Source organism: Ambystoma mexicanum, chromosome 6q (assembly GCF_040938575.1).
Source record: "Ambystoma mexicanum isolate Mex_15411 chromosome 6q, UKY_AmexF1_1, whole genome shotgun sequence".
Lineage (NCBI taxonomy): Eukaryota > Metazoa > Chordata > Amphibia > Caudata > Ambystomatidae > Ambystoma > Ambystoma mexicanum.
This window is the reverse complement of record NC_090937.1, coordinates 826,466,886-826,485,716: the sequence shown is the minus strand read 5'-3', so window position 1 is coordinate 826,485,716 and position 18,831 is coordinate 826,466,886.

Below are 18,831 nucleotides of genomic sequence, written 5' to 3'. Positions count from 1 at the left end.
GTGAAACCTTTCGCCAATCCGAAGGCTTGTCCTTCTGCATTCTTTAAAGTAACTTTTTTTCTGACCAACTTCGTTCTGAACTCTTGGCAAAGACTTAACCGCAAACTACTCTGAACTGTGCGATCCCCTGCAAAGACTTTGGTCCATTGACTTTGGGCCAGGCACCTTTAATTTGATTTCCTCACTGTAGTTCCTTTTTCTAGATTGCCCTGCTTACTTACTTGTTGGTGCTGCTCAATGTCTGTCTAACTTTGTCTTTCCCTCCCTTTTAAATTGCTGGAGTGCCATTTAGCTCACAATTCATTTTGGGCCTAACTTGTCCAGAATCTATTGGGTGAGGTGTAGTGTATTAGTAACGTGATTTTTCAACTGCTTGATAATAGTGAAATGTTTAATAACTGATGTGTAAATACATTTATATTCTTTTACTCAGAAACCTTGAGTCACTGTTTGTTTGAATCATAGTAATTGCTGTTGTTTGTGTAACTATTGATACTGCTCACTTTACTCTTGAGATAAGTCTGGCTGCTCAGCCATCGCTACCACTTTGATGTGTAGTACAGGCTTGAACCAAAGGTGAATTTGTACTGTCACCTCTAGTCCTAATTGTGTGTGGTGTTCTCAAATGGTAAAGCATATAATTCTGCCTAACAGAAGGTAGTGTCTGTGCTACACTTTCTTGCCACAGGCACTTACCAGCACACAGTGGGGCAGCTGCATGGAATCTTACAACCTTGTTTCTCCCGTGTGCTCAACCAGGTGGTAGATGCACTCCTGAAGCACGCAAGGGACCACATTCAGTTACCGTGGACTGCGGAGGAGGTGAATGCAACCAAAATAGCATTCTATGCACTGGCAGCCATGCCAAACATGATAGGTGCCCTCGACTGCACCCATGTGGAGCTGGTATTTCGGCATGCTATGGAGGTAGTGTACTGCAACAGGGAGCTCTACCATTCCCTGATGGTGTGCGATGCGCGCAAAATCATAATGCATTGCTATGCAAGATTCCCTGGCTCCACAAACGATGCCATGGTGCTGCACAACTCCACGTTTCCCTGCTACATGGCACAACACGCTGCACAACGTACCTGGCTGCTGGGTAACTCTAATCACAGGGCCATGATGGGTGTTGATTGGGCGGGGAACCACCAGCATAGGAAACCTGTCTGCTGGCTGGGCCATGAGGGAGTGTTGATTGGCGGGAGGTGGGAACCACTAGCATATGCAACCAGTCTGCTGGCTGGGCCATGAGGGGTGTTGATTGGGGAGGGAGGGACCACCAGCATAGGCAACCTGTCTGCTGGCTGGGCCATGAGGGATGTTAACTGGGGGGGGGGGACCACCAGCATAGGCAATCTGTCTGCTGGCTGGGCCATGAGGGGCACAGGAACCTAGCACAGGATTGCACGCATGAGCAGCTCAAGTGCACACCACATGCATGAAACCATAATCACCCCTGAAAATAGGCGTAATCATTACCATGGATGCAATGAAGTGCAGATAGACTGCGTTGGGCTATAGAAGTCAAAGTCGCTTGAGGGACCAGACCTACATACCTCTATATCCCAAACCTGCACAACAACATATCACAGACATGGAACGAGACCTCACACAGCGTCCTGGATGCCTAAAACGGTGACCCTAGTTAATTCTACAGAATGTGGGACACAGCCAATGGATGCAGACGTGGCATGCCTACAAAGCTGTGCATACATGCAAGCAACATACACAGTGCCCACACCAGCACATGCATCAGGAACATCATAAAATATGAACCACAGGTACCATAATGCACCACTCTGCAGTCACAATGCATGAAATACATGAGCCCAGCAAAGTAAATCATGAGTCATGCTGCCATTCCTGAGCTAAATCCTACTGCCATACAGGGAAATCTCAGTCACTGCACCCACTCCACAGGTAGACCTCAGACCAGTATACCTGTCCATACACCTTAAGGGACACTACCAAATACAATGGGTCAAGCATGGAAACCATTGTAATCATTAATCAATTACCACCACTAACATATCATTGAGTTGTGCAGGACTCACCCAGAGTACCTCATTTCCATCATGCCAGTACCCACCCAACCTTGCCACAGAAACGTCACCCTTCACCAGCGGACCATACCACCAATGTGAATGCACCTTAGTCATATGGGGGAAGGCGTTGATGGACATGTACATGGTGACATCAAGTAGTCGAATGCATGATTTGGAAACCACTGTGTATCCTGAAGCACATCATACAAATGTGACATTATGCACTGTACATGCATAGTCCATTTTCATTGGCAACACATCCCTCAGATGTGAGGAAATCATGGTTCTTTTGGCTTCATTTGTGTGAGTGTTGTTTCTGATAGAAAAGTCCCTGAGAGCTAAACAGCACCCACCCCCACAACCATGGATCATCCCTAAGAACACCTGGGCCTTTGTATAAGGAACATGTCAAGTGCAGTCATGAATGATCTGTTGCATGTAATCACGAACACTGTACAGGCTGTGCTCACAAGGAATAACCAAATCAATCACAATTACACTTTCTATTGCTCCCATGCAGGTTATGCAGGGTATCCCCTGAATCCGTCGCCCCTGATCCCCATCAGGCAACCAGTCAACAGGCACGAAGAGGACTACAACCGTGCACATGCATGCACTCGTGTGACAATTGAGCAGACTTTTGGTCTTTTGAAGGCCCGGTTTCGCTGCCTCAGCAGATCGGGTGAGGCACTCATTTATGATCCGGAGAAGCTGGGCAAGATTATGTTAGTATGTGCCATGCTACACAACATGTGCATCCGGCGCAACATACCCCTGCCCCCTGACATGGACCTGATGTCACCTGAGGATGAGGATGATGATTGGGAAGATGCTGGCAATCCTCCATGCCACAATATGAATGAAGGACGGGCGGCACCCAAGATCTGATTGCCCAATACTTCTGATGGACTGGGGAACACAAGCCACAGGGAATGGGGCACACTGGGCACTGGGCACTTTACACAATTAAATTGGCACACAACCAATAATCAATGTCCAGTCATGTGTTTTTCAACTCACACCAACTGTATTCAAACTTTGTACATATTATCATGACTCCACATGCACCACAATCCCAAAAAACGGAACCAACTACCCTCACCCCCAACACTCCCACACCCACTAGCCCTTGCCCCAATATCATCCCTTGTATGCCTTCACACTCACTACCCCAATACCCACAACCCAAACACCCACTACCCCAACACCCATTACCCCAACACCCAACACCCACGACCCCAACACCCATTACCCCAACTCCCCCACCCTCAACTCAAGTGTGCCCACTTCTACTTGACTACTACTCCCTCCCAACATGCACCTGTGAGTACGACTACTCCTGCCCCCTTTTTTACAGGAGGGGGTGGAGGGTCTGAGCGACACAAACATCGCTGAGAGTGACGCACCAGGCTTGTTTGTGTGGAACTGGCCGGTGTCGTGGTTGATGATGGAGCAAGTTGGGGGTTGGTGTTGGCATTCCTTTGCTCCGCCATAGCGGACGCCAACTGCGTGATGGCTTGAGCCATGCTGCCACCACAGTGTTCCCTTCCTGCACCTGCCGGGCCACGCGGTACACGGCCTGGCGGACCACCCTTGCATTCTCCTGCAGGGCTTTCTGCATGGCCTGCCTTGTTGCTTCGGCGTCAGTCACATACTGCCACACCATGTCCTGCATGGCCTGCTGCTGCCCCTCCATGCGTGTCAGCCACCCTTCCAGATCCCTGATTTGTTGTGCAGCAGGTGTTGGCACGGGAGGTGGGGTGTGTGGGCTTCCGGGGCTGTACACAGCTTCCTCCATGTGGCTGTCCCTTTAAGAAAGTTGTTTCATTTAATTTCATTTGTTTTTATTAGTGAAACTTAACCATAACATCCCTTTAACAAAGTGTTTTCAGTGAATTTTCAGGTTTTTTACCAGTGCACACTAAATTGCTACATTTTAATAATATCATTCTTACCACAATATAGCAACGTTTTTGTCCAATTTAGAAAGTTTCCCCTTAAAACTTGGTCATTCCCCACCTTCTAGCATAATTTTCAACCGATCTATACACTTTTTGCAGCATTTTCCACTGCTTTTGTGCTTCCCGATGTTTGAAACATGTGACATCATCGCAGACTATGCAGACAGTGTGAGGTGGCCAGGAACACGCGAACAGCATGATTGTGTGTTTGCAAACGTGTTTGCACTTCATGAATGGGTCCATGCTTCGCAAACAGTTCGAAATTGCATTTTTCAACTCATCTAGAAACTTTAAAGCTCCAAATGTACCCTTGCACAGCTTCCACACCTCATTATCCATTAACAAATGAGCGCACAGCACATACTTGGAAGAATATTAGAAAAAACTGCTATTTATCTTAAACGTGGAATCAGCTATTGCCAACTCTCCTCCCCCAGTGTCACCATCATCACCACGACAAGCTGGAGGACCTACACAATGAAAGAAGCGCAAAACTTCAAAAGACAATCAGGATGACCAGAAAGATGAGGTAGAAGAAGTGCTTACCTCCAGCACCCAGAGATAATCATGGGTGTGGCAATTCTTCACCACTGTTGGAAATGTACTAAAGGCTAAAGCTACCAAAGTGAAATGCACTGAGTGCAACGTTGTACTCAGTCGCGGACAACCTGGCCAGTACTCCTATGGGACCACCTCCATGCGCCGCCACACCAAATCCGACCACCACAATGCTCTCTGAAAGGCTGTTCCTTTCTTAGGAAGTAGTAGGCTGTCTTCTGCTACCTCATCTCCCTCAATCAATGCTGAAACCACACAGTCTACTTCTGTGGGACACAAAATCCCACCAGCTACCTTGCAAGTGATAAAAGAGGCTGTTGATCCATATCTTTCAAAAACAACAGTATTCTGTGTGTACTGCAACACACCACTCTGCAGGGGAGAGCAATTTTGAAGTGCGCTGTAATCAAGGAGCATGAGAAACGCTGCACTCTACCTTAGATTTAAAAGATGTGCAACATCTTCCCCTGTGCAACTGCCCCTCCATATCTGTGGTTGGTGGCCCTTCCTTCATTTCCCTCCCCACTTTACTTTCCTGCAACAACAAAAAAATACATAAAAAAGTTTCCTTTAGGAACCACGTTTCACAGTTAAAAAATAGAACTAAAAAAATGAGCTTATAGACTCCATCTATTTAACATTGCTCAGTAAATTAGTTAGATTTTCTACAATGCTAATGGAAATAATGGTCAATTGTATACTAGAGAATATGTCTGAAATTCTTCTCTCTAGCATACACTAAACACCATAATCCATTGCCATTTATAACTATCCACAGTCTACGCATTACCCTGTCTAGCCCATGCTTTATTTCATCTTGGGAGGATAGCTCAGTGCCAACGTGCTCGCCTTGGAAGCAAGAAGACACTCAGCAACACAGGTTTGATCCACGGGTCCACGCTTAGAAACCTCTGGTTATTAAGCATGTTATAAATAACCAATCATATAATTATTAGAAAACCCGGATTGCACATGCACACATCACAAAAAACAGCATTTCTACTCTTTTTACTGTTATGTTTGTAACAATCCCTCATTGCCGGCTTTAAACCATTTACACATGTATCCACCAATCACTTAAACAACTCTACATATAGCCTATCAACATATTACATTTCCACCCACCAACTTCACTTAACAATGTTGTACAAATCTTTTGCATCTACATTTCCCATACTTATACCAAAACATTCTACACAGTGCTCCTATAAATGCACATATGCATTGTGCAGTGACAGAAGTGCATACATAAAAGGGACAGTATGGATGGACAAGTGCTCATAGGAGCCCAGGAGGGATGTGCCAAGGGATGCCAAGGTGCGAGGCCACTAGCAAAATGCTGGGGCAGAGTAGCCCCAAGGGTGGGGTACATATTAACTGTTACGTCCCCTTAACAACGTTTTTTTCTGTCAATTGAATACATTTTCATAAGTGAAAAAGTTTCATAATTTTACATCACTATATATAAGTTATTAATATTTCCTCTTAACATATATGAAATAACTATAAACTTCCTTTAACAAACATAAGTTTACAATGCATACTTATGTGAGTTGTTATCAGCAGTGCATTCCCAATAGCCAAATCAGAGTAGACATTTGTCCTTGCCGAAAGCCAAGCCCTCTGCCCACGGCAGAAAAGATATATATCACTATTTTTTGTAGATACGTTTCGACAATTTCAAAATGAAGAAAAAACAGGGAAATTTTCAAAAGCATCCATTCAGGTCCTAGCTGCTGCTCCTCATGCAACTTTGTTGCAATCCTGTCCACCTTCTCCGGGCTGCAGCCGCAAGCAGATTATTTGTTCCCTTTTAAACCTAGAGCTTCGGCCATGCTGCATGCCCCAGTAAGTAAATCCGAGTAGGTATTAATCATTGCCGAGGGCCAGGCCCATTTTCCTTGCACCATACATATATCACTATTTTTTGTTCATACATTTGGACACTTTTAAAAAATAAAACACAAAACATATTTGCAAAGCCATGCTTTCAGGTCCTTGCTGATGCTCCTCACGCTAGTTTGTTGTAATTTAGTTCAGCACTTCATGCTTTAACTACAAGAAGAAAACAGATTACCCTGCTGCTGGTAATGGGGTTCTTTTGTGAAGGTGCCCTTCCTTCTTCAAATGTTAGGTTTCAAATAGGAGAGTGACCCCTGTTCACATGAGCGCTGGGATATTCAAAAAGTAACTGTGTTTGTAATGAAGCAGTCTTCAAAACCATTCTTTATACTGTATTTATCGTAAGGAGTCAGCCGATGCGTGATTCGACTCTCTACTGTCTTCCTCAAGGCATGTTTATTGTGGGCCAATCATTGCTGTGAGGTTGTGGAAATGAGTTTGGCATCTAATTCCAATATCTTGTCCCACGATGGTCGCCAATGTGGTTAAAGATTTCAAAAGGTGGCCTGGTGACCACGTGGGCACTTTGTTCGGAGTGCCTGGAAATTATCCGCAGAGATAGTCACAGCGGTCTGTTGATTCAATCCAGTGCAGCCCTTCAGGCTGTAGACACAGACAAAAGTTTAGCCATGGGCAGAAATTTCTTTCCCATTCAAACCTATCCAGATTTTGAAAAACTTCACCACATAGCCAGTGCCTGGTGGCCATGCCCACTTTAACCCCATTGCCTGTCCCTCGTGGTCATGGGTAGTGGCCAGATTATCTGAGTCATGGCCTTTGGCAATGAAGCGATGGTGAAAGTACCTTGATACACTGATAGGGTCAAAAGAACAGTGTTCTCCTGATGGTTGTATATCTATTTCGTCTTTATTTTGGTTTGCAGTGTATAAGAAGCCATGTAAGTCAGTCCATGCATACTCTGCACAACTTAAAGTAACAAACCTTATGGGTGGGCCAAGATTCCTTAGCATACAACGTACATCAGCATGATGTGAGAACCAGTATTCTTTTGTAGCATGCATGTTTGTCAAGAGATTTGTGATACTTGACTGTAAAACTTAATATTTGTCTTTTATCTTTTGAAACAGTTCAGTTGCGGGCATATTTGAAAAGTTAGAGCCTGTTTTTAATGTGTGTTCAACTACATAACATAGAGTTGCTAGTTCACTTTTGAAGAGGAGGAAGAAAATATATTCCATATTTACGTCTGAATCTGGGATCTTCAGAATACATTCTTAAAGCGCGATATTCTGATGCACTAATTCATGTGGCCATTTCATCTTATTTTCCTCCTTTTCCTGTTGGAAAGAGTAGAGGAAAATAACGTGCTTCTCCACTTTTTTTCCCATATGCTCATTGGGGATACTTTGGCTCGATGCATTTGATATGTTTCTAATGCTTTGTAAATGGTGTCTTTGGATTGTAGTGGGTGAATTATATTCTGGTCCAAAATGTTGGCTATAGTAACAGGATCTACACTTTCAAATTGGCCAGTTGCTGGTGAGTCTTTAATTATTTGGGTGGTTTCTCTTTAGTTTTCCTCTATGTTTATATCTTCTTTATAGTATTCATTGTTTTCTTTTAGATATTGTAGGGCTTGTCTAACTTTGTTTAAGTCGACTAGTTGTTGCCACATTCTTTTGTCTTTTGTTGGTACGCCATTAACTAGTACAATCAAAGAATGTGCTGTCGGTCATTGTACTCCTAGAGTGTCTAAATTTTCGTTGAGATCTAATGGCAAATATACTACTTTGCCATGGATGCCCTTTAGTAACTTGGATGGAGGTAATTTGGCTGATTTTGGTTGCAGGCGTATTATACATTGAAATGGGTATACTGTTTGGATTATAATGCTCTCATACAAGTTAAGTTGTTGGAGAGCTTTTGAAAGTGGGAACATTTCTGAGTTATTAGTGATAGCATGTGATGGCATTTGGTTATTGTCAAGCATTGTGTTGTAGTATGTGAAAACTATTGAGGGGTCAGTTATTTTTGTATTTAGTTTCTGCTGTTAGATATAAAGCTAATTGGAACAATTGAGATTGTCCTCTATTTGTAAGCTAGATCTACAATGTTTTAAAATGTTCTGCAAAAACAGACACATACTTGGTCTGGTATTTCACCAGATGTGTTTTGAAACTTAGCTATTTATTTTGTGTATGTCTTTGTTAGGACATTGGTGCTCATAAGGTTTTCGGTAATGTTTTCTGAGGTTACTGAATTTTCTAATTCAACTTCAGTTCCAAAGTATTTATTTCGGATGTACACTATTTCTTCAAGCAGTTCTTTGGCTGTTCCATGTAGGAATGCAATAAAGAGAAGGGGTACCTGTTTTAAAGTCCCTAGTTCTACAGGTCAATCTAACAAAAATATCACAGGATTTGAACTAGTAGACAAAATACAAAGATGACGGAGTACACAAGTGGTTTTAGCTTGGTTTACAATTCCCAAGTTTATTTTCTTTAATTATGCAAAAAATGCTATATCAAAAAATATATATATTCGACATTTCATATAATTCTGTGGCCCATGCTCTTAATTCATTCATTCACATTTATACTTTCTTCATCAATCTCTCGTTCTGCACTTCATACTTTGAAAAAATGGTCTGTATATAAAAAACAGTAAAAACATCTGTTATCTCTACATATGTTTACAATTCATTGTGAAAAACATCCCCACCAATTTGGGGTATTACACAAGTCTGTGTTCTGTTATTCCCACAGTTCTCACGTCGACACGTGTTTCAGTTGCTCTCAGCGAGCATCAACATTAATACTCTCTTTGTATGGCAACCTTCTTCAGGACAAAACAACCCATTTTTCAGGCACATGTATTGACTTGGGCCACACCATCTAGAAAAATACATAAAACACTATGGCCCTCATTACGACCCTGGCGGAAATCGCGGTGCAAAATGCACCTTGGAGCACGGCGGAAAGCTGCCGATAGCGCCATGGGGGTTGGCGGATTTTCCGCCCCATTCCGACCTTGGCGGGGCGGTAAATCCCCATCCCCCATTTTACCCTTCCCCATTCCCATTTTTGCCCCATAGGGTATAATGGGAGTGGGGAAGGCGTTAATTACGCCACCTCAAAATACGGTGGCGTAATTAACGACAAGGTCCCGTAGCGCCATGGATTTCTCCGCCCGGAAAAACCAGGCGGAAAACGCTCCATGGCGCTACGGAATCTCGTAGTAGGGCGGACGGGTCCGCCGCGAATAACGCTGGCGTAAACCCACTCCGCCAGGGTCGTAATGAGGCCCAATATGAGTATTGTGTATCCCCGTCACTCCTTTTCAAGTTATTTAATTGCATATTAATATGCTGTGTTCTATAATCACTAGAACAACAAACCAACTCACCTCCTATCCTGATGGGGTCAGGAGGGACAGTGGAATCTGGAGGCCAATAGTCCTCTCGTCTATGGGGTAAAAAACTGTATCCATTACCTAAGACTGTCTCCGTTTCACTTGATCGCAAAAGCCAACATTTTATTTATAACTTTACAGATCACCAAGGGTGGAAAAGACCCAAGTTAAAAAAAGGGGGAGGGCTAAGTCACTTACTCAAGGTAGCAACAGCCACAACTTCCCAGGTGGGTTCATGCAAGACGTGATGTTCTATGGATGAAATGTCTGAGGCGGAGGCTTATAATTCCAAAGCTATCCTTCTGTCAACGCCTTTTCTTCTGGTACTGTAGAGGTAAGTTTTCTTGATCTAATTATTAGAAAAGCAGGAACCAAATTGGAGACAACACTTTATAGAAAGCCAACAGACTGCAATACCTTGCTTCATTACACCAGCTTTCATCCTGCAAGCCTGCGATATAATTTACCATATGGGCAATTTTTAAGAATACGGCGCAACTGCAGCACCAGTCAAGAATTCATGGAACATTCCAAACAGTTACAAGATAGACTGGTGGAGAGGGGCTATCCCACACGACTGGTCAGAAACAATTTGAAAAGGGCAAAAAATACCAATAGGGACATATGTTTAACCCATCAGCCTAAGGTAAAAAAAGAACGATTGGTCTGTGTTACCACCTATAGCCCAATAAGTAATCAGATTAAAAAGATAGTCAACCACAATTGGGACCTTGTGAAACAGGATGGGTCTCTACATCAGAGACCAATGTTTGCCTTTAAAAGAAATCAAAATCTGAGGCAGAAACTAGTACATACATATGTGGAACCAAAAAACAATCAGACGATACTCAGTCAATGGGGGTTGCCCCCCGTGATCGGTCACCACAAATGCGGAGGATGCGTAGCCTGCCCACTGGCAGAGGTGAGAACCGATTTCGAGTACAGACAAATTAAATGGCAACTGAAAATGCATACTAATTGCAAAACCAAGAATGCAATCTATGTAATAAGATGCCCGTGTGATCTTTTGTATATAGGAAAGACCACTAGGGAAGTACGGCAGCGCATCTCAGAACACAGATCCTGTATAAGGAATAAAGTGGCGGATAAGCCGCTTGTGGAACATTTTGGGAGATTCGGTCACAAAGATACAGACCTAACGTGGTTTGTATTACAAGTAATAAAACCTTCAAGGAGAGGTGGCGATATGGGCACTCTCCTACATCAGAAGGAACAACGTTGGATACACACTTTAGATACAGTGAAACGGGGCCTAAACCTGTCTGTGGAATGGAATCATCTGATTGCCCATATGTAAAATTAGCTTTGTTCCCTGCAACATTTTACTTTGCAGCAAATTAGAATTTTACACCTAGAGACGTTACTAAAATAACTGATAACATCCATCATTTTTGTAACGAATACGCCTACCAACGCATGGTATAGTGTATGCGGCATTTACACAAAAAGAAAAAAAGATGCGCGATAATTTATATTCTCCTGAATAGGAGTTTTATTACGCGTCCTTACAATAAATGGGGTAATGTAAATCCTTTAGTAACAGACTTTGGATTAGTCTGTCTTCTATTTCTATTTTTATCGAAATAGAAATATTGCCTTTATAAGTTAGGAGGTGCTTGGTCATCGTTGATTTGTATTTTTTAACCAAGTGTGATGATGAGATCACACACAAAATAAAATAAAAAATAAAAAACCAAGACATGATATAAGAGCGCGTAAATTGAGGAGACGTCCCTCTGTGCTCGCATATACTTTTCAAGTCCGCTTTCTATGAACATGAACACGAGGATTCGTGTGGATGGTACTCACGACCCCGCTGGCTGCTGTATGCGTTATTTTGGTGCAGGCAGGAAAGAAAATCTGAGACGGCGAGAATCGGGTAAGTACACTCCATCAGAGTGAAAGTATAAATGAATCCCCTGTGATATATGAGATGATGCCGCCGGCACAAGTATAAATGGGAGGTAGTTGCTCTGTAAATAACAAATATGGGCATAAACGCGTGTTTTGATAGATCGATCCACGTCTCTCTAACCATAAGAGACTTATATGTGTCAGAATTAGTACTAGTCGTTGGTCATCCGAACAAATTAGTTTGGATTGATGTACTTTCAAAAAAGCGGATAAGTATTAATTCTACTCCCTCTGTGTTGACAATTCAAAAGAGATAAGAAAAGTGTATGAGCATGGAGTAATATAACTCCACATTAAATAATTTCTAGCTAAAGTGCAATATATAAAACCAACCAATGGTGTTTATATATTATTGTTTATATATTATTTTTAGATTCATGAACCAGAAGAAAAGGCGTTGACAGAAGGATAGCTTTGGAATTATAAGCCTCCGCCTCAGACATTTCATCCATAGAACATCACGTCTTGCATGAACCCACCTGGGAAGTTGTGGCTGTTGCTACCTTGAGTAAGTGACTTAGCCCTCCCCCTTTTTTTAACTTGGGTCTTTTCCACCCTTGGTGATCTGTAAAGTTATAAATAAAATGTTGGCTTTTGCGATCAAGTGAAACGGAGACAGTCTTAGGTAATGGATACAATTTTTTACCCCATAGACGAGAGGACTATTGGCCTCCAGATTCCACTGTCCCTCCTGACCCCATCAGGATAGGAGGTGAGTTGGTTTGTTGTTCTAGTGATTATAGAACACAGCATATTAATATGCAATTAAATAACTTGAAAAGGAGTGACGGGGATACACAATACTCATATAGTGTTTTATGTATTTTTCTAGATGGTGTGGCCCAAGTCAATACATGTGCCTGAAAAATGGGTTGTTTTGTCCTGAAGAAGGTTGCCATACAAAGAGAGTATTAATGTTGATGCTCGCTGAGAGCAACTGAAACACGTGTCGACGTGAGAACTGTGGGAATAACAGAACACAGACTTGTGTAATACCCCAAATTGGTGGGGATGTGTTTCACAATGAATTGTAAACATATGTAGAGATAACAGATGTTTTTACTGTTTTTTATATACAGACCATTTTTTCAAAGTATGAAGTGCAGAACGAGAGATTGATGAAGAAAGTATAAATGTGAATGAATGAATTAAGAGCATGGGCCACAGAATTATATGAAATGTCGAATATATATATTTTTTGATATAGCATTTTTTGCATAATTAAAGAAAATAAACTTGGGAATTGTAAACCAAGCTAAAACCACTTGTGTACTCCGTCATCTTTGTATTTGGTCTACTAGTTCAAATCCTGTGATATTTTTGTTCCATGTAGGAGAATGTAATTTAAATGTTGTAGTTCTAGAGCAGGACTTTTTGCATGTTATAGTCTATGCCCAAGATTTGATATAGCAGAATGGTGTGTTACTAACATTTTGATGTGGTGGAAGGTGCTTTTGCAACCAGTTCCTAAAATACAGGCTAATCAATGTCCTCAAATTCCAGTGTGGCTGCACACTGGACAAGAGTCCATGGTTTGTAAAGTCTTAATTTTACTTTTGTCTTTCAGTTTCACATAGTGTTTGAGGAATTGTCGTAAAGATTTAAAAGGTTGTTGGCATATGTTACACATTGAACTGCACTTCCACAAGAGTGTGGACATCTGTTGGTTCTACATATGTTACACATTGAACTGCATTTGTACACTGGACGGTTTGTTTGGGTGAAAAGAGCATCTGGCAGAACGTTTGTTGTGGATGTTTTTTCTATCAGGGTTTTGTTTGCCATAATGATGTCTTCTACCATTGCATATGCTCAACCATTATTGTGTATGGCAATTGTTTTTTGTTGAACTTGTTTATAAGCGTCTTCATTGAAATATGGTTCTGTGCTGCTTGTGTAAATCACAGAAATTTGAAACGGTCTCTATATTGACACTGCACATGTTTAGAAGTACTTTTCGTAGTTTATTGATTAATTTAGTTACTGGGTTCATTGTGTTTAAAATCAGTATAAACAATATTCTCTTTATTAGAAAAGTGCTGTCAATTAGCTTTAAGGATTTGTCTCCTGTGGTCGTTTTTAAGGGTAGATCATGACTTTTCAGCTGTCTATATAAGATTTTGAAGAACTCCACGGTGGAACTTTTTTGTGACATACATTTTTTGGATTGCTTTTCAGTGACTGTGAACACTGGTAGATACAGTGTTAGGTTCCTTAGTAGGTCTGCTTTTCGGTGTACATCATTTTTTTTAATTTAGTTTTTGCAAGAGCAACTTTACCATTTTTAGGTATGGCTGGTTTTGTTTTTTTTGAGTGAGGTCACTGGCTCTTTTACTTTAATGTTTCTATACATTGTTCTAGAGGTACATGACTATATGGTTTGGTTATATTCATATCTGCTCTATTGTTCCTTTCTTTTCTATGGAGTTGCTTTTTAGTAGGCATTTTGTTGCGTCTGTTGGGAAAAGAGAAAGTCTGGGTTTGAAAGTTGGGCAATGTATATGCAGGTATTGTGAATGGGTGTGTAGGTTGTTATTTATGAAGGTAGGATGAGTTGTTGGGGAAATGCAGTTCATGAAATTGCTGGACATTATTTAAGAATGTTTGTATTTATGATCATTTTCATAAAGTTAAGAAATGTGTATGTGCATTTATAGAAGCTCTGTGTGTAACATTTTGTAAAAGTGAAAAAAAGCTGATGGACAATATTTGTAGTACACTTTTAGATGGCACTTGGTGTGTGGTAGTTTAATATGTTAGGAGTATATGCATACTTGCCAACATGATGCATTCAAATATGTAGGTGTTTATGTAGTCCTAGATTTTTTGATTGCATTCTGGGACTTGCAGTTCCACTTTTCCCATTATAAAAGTTTGAGTACAAGTCCCAGATTGTAGTGAAAAAATTCGGACTGCAGAGATTGGAATGGGCTATGTTAGAAAGCATACATGTACTGTCAATATATTTAACTGGCACCCACTGAGTGCCAATTAAAAATGGTCTACAGATCTATTTTAACTGCTTTTGTTTTCTTTTATGAAAAAATGACATAGTGCTGCTATAAATGCATACATATAAACTAAAAATTGGTTTAGGAGTTTTAGAAGGGCAAACGTTCAGCTTGAAACACCCTATATTGGTGGAAAATGCAGTTTTACACTGCGCTCAAGAACACCATTTGTGACACCCCTATCATGCTGCACGGTTGTGATCACATGATGACATACGGGGACATCCATGTCTGTGAAGGATATCCGCAGACAACAATCAGGAGGGCGATGCAGTGTGCTTGCGCTTGGTGTCCGTAGAACAGGCACAGTGTACACAAACTAATTAAAGGTCTGTCATGCAAAACCATTGCACCTGTCCGGGGGCATCTTCATTTTGTGTGCAGACACCCCGGACAGTCATAGTGTCCACGGACCCAATATTGGAATACTAAAAATGAAAGTGTGATAGAGCAGCATACACAAATATTTACAGTATAAAACACATTTATTTAAGAAAGAGATGGGGAATCGTAATAGGAAACAGAAATGGCACAATAAGGGATTTCTGTACAATAATTATGAGGGGAAGAGGGAAGTGAGGTTTACTGAAAGTTTCTTTCATTTACATTTTGGGTATTTGATGGGCATGATTGCTGGGTACAAGGGGGAGAGGTGTAAGAAGGACAATGATAGGGACCATTTTTAATGACATGATTTTTGACATATTGTAAAAGTTCCTTACGATCACTACTTAGTTCATCTAATTTTGGAGACAAGTTCATAATGTGATTATGTACATTTGGGATAAGGCTCTTTTTGTGATTCTTTGGATTGTGCGTTATTCAACTGGTCTTGTTTTCTTCAAGAAAACTAGGTACTGTAAGAAAAACAGAAATTATTATTTTAGTAAGGTGTGTACAAAATACATTATTTGTTTACATTAAAATATGTATTGTGTACCATTAAAGATGTTATCGTAACTCATTTCTTCATTTCGGAAGCTCTCCTCTAACTACTCTATGAGAAAGGAAAAAGTGTTTATATAATGAATGCTAATGATAGAGGAATAGATAACATGCACTTACTATATAGTGATTATTTGTTTTCCAATAAGCACCCAGTGTTTCTCAATCTGTATGCAGAGTTCTACTGAGAAGATTATATGAAGTGTGCAGATATGCTTTCTGATTGGTGTATTCCATTATAATGTGTGCTAAATGAAAAAATAGTAATTGTTTGTACAAAAAGGTATAGGTGTGTTCTGTAAACATATGAATGATGTTATTGTAAAGACTGGAGGGGGTATCTGTATTTCTGCCACCTATATGGTAGGTTAGAGACACAGAACACCCCAGCTGGGGTTCTCTATATGGTAGCTATGGACTTGCAACCAAGGCTTAAGGTCTCAGGAGATGATGCGGGCTAGTTCATAAGTACAGTGAGTCCTCAAGCCCCTGCAAAGGAATGTCCACACACTCTGTTTTGTGCTAACACAGTTTCTTATATAAAAATAAGGTTCAGAGATATATATATATACAATTCAATAGCACACTTTGTACTCTGGTAATTCTATAAGGACACATCTATACAATTCTTCGTGGTACCACACTTAGATTCCTTTAAAATGCATCAACTGCTGGCAGTTATAATTGAGCATACAAATCATTCAGTAAGGTGTATCGGCATATATAATAACGAAGGAAGGCAGGTTAAGGTTAAGCAATGGCAGAATGCTTTCTTTGGATATAGATGCACATTTCTGATTGAGGATCCCCACCTGGGCAACCTATAATAAAAGAAATAACAAGCACAGTCCATGAAGGCTTGACGCACTTGGTGTTGCGTATACTAATTATGCTGATGATACGCAGGTATTTCTCCCACTCACCGGAATCTACAACAAAGATTCTGAAGCACTTCACCTAATATACTCCACCATCCAGCCCTGGATGGCAACTAATGACCTCTGCATCAATGGGGAGAAGACGGAAATCATCATTTTAGGTCTAAAAAATACACTAGCCAAACTCGACTGGCATTACGCTAACTTCACAATTGACAACACTATTATCCCTGTCTCCACATCAATGAAGACTCTAGGGGTATACATAGACTCCACACTGTACATGACTAGACAGGTCAGCGCCATCACTTCTCCTGCAGCACACACCACAAAGCTAATAAACGCCATAAAACCTTACTTATCTAAGCCCAACTGTCTATCAATAGCCAGAGTCACCATTGGTGCCAAACTAGACTACTGTAATGCCCTTCTCTCAGGTACATCTGAAAAAAACCTCCATCGACTCCGAATCACACAAAAAATGCGCTTCGAGCAGCCTTAAGCATCCCCACAAAGGAACATATCTCCCAGGCTAGACAGGCAGCTCATTGGCTCCGGTTAAAGAGCGCATCATGTTCAAAATCCTCACACACAAATGTGTCACCCTCTCAGACCCATCCTATCTGTCAGAGACTGTAAAGAAAGTCACATCCACTCGGCCCATCAGAGCTCAATACACCAACCAACTTCACACCCCACGCATAAACAGGTCCAAAGCTGGTGGGCTAGGATTCTCCTACATTGCACCCAGATTATGGAACGCACTACCCACTGACTTGAGAACAGAAAACTCACTCTTCGCTTTCCGCAAAAAACTAAAAACTCCCCTCGTTGCCTAAACCTTATGATTGCCTTGCTCTTTCTTATGCCTGCAATATACACTGTTTTCTGTCTTCTTCTGTAACTAAGAAATCTGTCTGTGACAAGTGCCACAATGTCACGCTATCTCTCATGCGTGTATTGTAATATGTCTGTGTTGCTTACCATATTTTTCTGTAACCAAGAAATCTGCCTGTAACAAGCACCATGATGCCCCCGGGCTGTTGTGCGCTCTACAAATTTGAATTAATAAATAATAAGCCTTGCTTCTTGGTTAAAAAGTTCAACCACCCCAATGTACCTGAAGTGGAAGAGTTTCTTCGATGGTTCATCAAAGAGATCCTTTGAGGGTGTACTCCCTTTCAAGCAGGAGCCACTGGGTGGTGAGAACCTCGAGGAAAAGTGGAACACTGGCATCGATACAGCAGCTTTGACTTCATAGGGCTCTTCGACTATCGTTTCCTCAGTGGTGAAAGTCCTGGGAAGGTGAGGCGTGCGGTAGACCTAAATGCAAAGTGTTCAGTGCTGCAAGTAAGATCTTGTGGACTTGGAAAACCTTAGTCAGAGATGGATGCAGGCCTGGCAGCTGGCATCAGATGTCGGGGGACATGGTTGGCATGCTCTAGCCTGTCAGCACTGCAGCCACAGCACGTACCTCAGTGGGACTCAACCACTGGCTGGACCTCAGATCTACACCCTGTCAGTGTCATCGGGACGTCTTTGTCGGCTTCTGGTGGCGGGAAACGCACCAGCAGATTTTCCTCAGTAGCCGGCGAATCAGCTTTCTCTGGCGGGACAAAGTGGTCGACAGTGATGACAAGGTAGCCCTCATTCAAATGTTCTTAGGCATGTTACGCTCACCTGGCTCCCACAGGGGTGTCGATCTGAACTGGACAGCTGCGGTTTCCACCAATGTGGCGCGTAGTACCGAGATGACAGACTGGACTGGCCCACCTAGCTTCGTTTGCTTGGCTCATAGGAGTATTCTTCTGCAAATGGAGAAAGGGAATTAACCACCCGTGGAGTTGTGTGTTAACCCCCACCCCCGCTGTTCTCCCCACTGATTACCTTTAATGTCCCCTCTTATAGTCTCACCTGATGGTTTGGAAAGATGAGCTCTCCATCCTGCATTGAGCGCTGGGGCGCGTAGACAACCAGTTGCTTCACTGGTTCGAAGGAATTGGTGAGTTCCAGAACAATATTGACTCTGAGATTTCCGTCGAGACGCCGTAAGTATATAGTTCGTAAGAGTTCAAATGTCTGACTTTCACTCTTGTCCGATTTCTTGCAGGTTGCAGCTTGACCCTAGTGAAGAGTTCCTTGTGGCAACCGGTAACATTCAGGTAAGGATTTGTATTATCCAACACAGTATGAAAAAATAATGTCAGTATGTAACATGTGG